Source organism: Eutrigla gurnardus, assembly GCF_963514095.1.
Source record: "Eutrigla gurnardus genome assembly, chromosome: 7".
Classification (NCBI taxonomy): domain Eukaryota; kingdom Metazoa; phylum Chordata; class Actinopteri; order Perciformes; family Triglidae; genus Eutrigla; species Eutrigla gurnardus.
Genome location: NC_139921.1, coordinates 25,355,157 through 25,357,656, shown reverse-complemented (window position 1 = coordinate 25,357,656; position 2,500 = coordinate 25,355,157). Strand labels below are relative to the sequence as shown.

General features: G+C 45.2%; 1 protein-coding gene across 1 annotated transcript in view; it reads right to left on the bottom strand.

Annotated features, from left to right (window-relative positions):
• The window catches only part of npas3 (neuronal PAS domain protein 3), a gene marked incomplete at its 5' end in the record, with an annotated part of 122,615 nt that overhangs the window by 75,457 nt on the left and 44,658 nt on the right, over positions 1–2,500 (bottom strand). The gene's annotated exons all lie outside the window — the stretch shown is intronic.

Genomic DNA, 2,500 nt, shown 5'->3' with positions numbered 1-2,500 from the left:
GAAATACATCGGAAATACTGCCGACTGATTTCTACTCTTCTTACATATAATGTTAACATATTTCCGACGTGCTCCGACGGATTCAACAAACTCCTAAAAAAGGTCATAAATGTTGTTCGTCTAACTTCTTTCTGTCCGAGAAATCCAAACTGGCAACACTTTTTTTTTTTTTTAGGTCGGATTTCCACGTCGGGTTTTTACAACCCGACTGGGAAATAGTCACGAAAATGCTAATCTATTGGTTTTCGTGTTCGGGGATGTGAATTAGCATTTTCGCGTCGCAGACGATGGAAACAATACGAACGGAAAGTTAATTATGATGCTTTTTTTGTTAAATGCCATCCACGTGACGACGTCCAGAACAAATGACGTAAGCCCCACATTATTACGTTTGTCTTAAATCTAACTAAACGACCGATAAAAAAAGGCGTTATAAGCGTCATTGTCCCGACTTCCTCACTCAGCTTTTTCCACTAATCCACCGGATTATAATTCCCCCAGCCGATCTGCCGTCCCCTACAACGTTCACACGTCTAATATATATATATATATTTTTTTTTTTACCTTCGGTGACACTCATTGGCTGACAGCTTGATTGACGGCCTGACAGGAAGCGGTGTCGTGTCTGCCAGCGCTGTCGCTGTCGTCTTTAATTTCCCCCTCATCGCCGTGACAACTCGCGGCACCTCACATCTGCTTTGCTCGGCGGCGAGCGAAGCGGTCGGCTGACGGCTGCAGGTGAAGGACTCAAACGCCTCGTTCGTATGGAACAGGACAGTCGTTGGGTTTCTCTTTGCTGCTGATCGCTTCATCTTTAAACTGGGATTTTATATTCAGCATGTGAAATGGGACCAAAGGCATTTCAGGTTATTTACTTTGGATAAGAAGCTGATTTAAAAAAAACACAACTAGGTTAAAACGCCTGCCGACAGATTTAGATGGTTTTAAATATTTTTCTCAACATGTTTTGGGTCTAAATCAACGTTCAAAGTAAAGAAAGACAGAATATCCAGACTAATGGATTTCCTTCCTTATGTCAACCCACTGAAAATACAGTATTCATTTATGGCTGTGGGTTATCTTTATTACTGGTGTATAAATAATAATATATAGGAGTCGCCCCCCGGATGGCCAGCAAAGAGAATGACAGTTGAAGGCACTTCAGCATCGGCTTCACTTTTCAGAAAAGGAAGGTTGCCACCTGATTTCAATAAAAACGTTGAAGCAAAGCCAGAAAAAAAATGCTGGCAATGCACTGGGTGAGCAATTTTCAATCAAGTTCTCATAACCCATCGGTGTTCAAAACGCTTAATTTAATCAAATTTAACAGAAACCTCATTCCTACGTCTACGTTCAAAGTGAGCATCGGACCAATCGTCCATTCTGTCTTTGCTTCCCAAAGATATCCTGATGTACATTTCCCAATATAATGATAATTTCCGAACTCGTGTGATGAGGGGGGCGTGGCTTCTTTGAGGAGGGAGGGGCCAATGTTGAATGCTGCGTTTCCAACAGATCCAACGAAATGTTCCTTTCAGTACATTTTGATGCTACAGAGAGTTTCTATTCTGTGCTTCTACTTCTGTCTTTACTCCCAAAAACCAAACGGTCCTCACTTGTTAACAAAGTCTCGGCCAGCTGTCCGTCTTCACCGCCTCGTCTCCTCGCTGCAGATCGGCGGGTCGTCCTCAGCACACCGCGCGTTTGATTCTCGCACAAAGAGACATGCAAAACAAACAACCAGGCTGTGTGTGTGTGTTTTAACAGGTGTGACAGTCATCATGCCAGGTGCTCTGCCAGACTGTTACACACACACACACACACACACACACACTTCCTCCCCTTTGTCTCTTCTCTCCGCGGGTTTTTGCGTTCCGACTTCACTAAAAAGCGTGAACGTTCGCCGTCGTCCTCCTCATCAATCGCTCCCAAATTGTTCACACGTCTTCTTTGGAGCGACGGCGTTTGCTTTACTACACCCCTCTGTTTAATTAGTGTCCGTCTGTCCGCCGCCTCTTCATCTTCAAACGCCACATGGCGTCTTTCAACCAAGAAAACATCAATCTGCCCTTTAAAGTCCAACAACAACAACAACAACACTGACTTCATCAGCAACTACACAACTTCCTTCTACTTCCTGACCTGCTCAACTTGAAGAAGACGAGGTTTCGGCCGTCACGTTTCTTACCACGTTGAAACCACGATGAAATCTTAAAGCGCATAATTTAGCGTAGCTTAGCACAAAGGCTGAGAGCAGGGGGAAACTGCTAGCCTAGCTCAGACAGCTAGTCAGAGAAGGGAGGAGTCATGTGACGGAGTCGGAGAAGGGATGAGTCATGTGACGGAGTCGGAGAAGGGAAGAGTCATGTGACGCAGTCGGAGAAGGGAGGAGTCATGTGACGGAGTCAGAGAAGGGAGGAGTCATGTGACGGAGTCAGAGAAGGGAGGAGTCATGTGACGGAGTCAGAGAAGGGAGGAGTCGTGTGACAGACGGGTTACG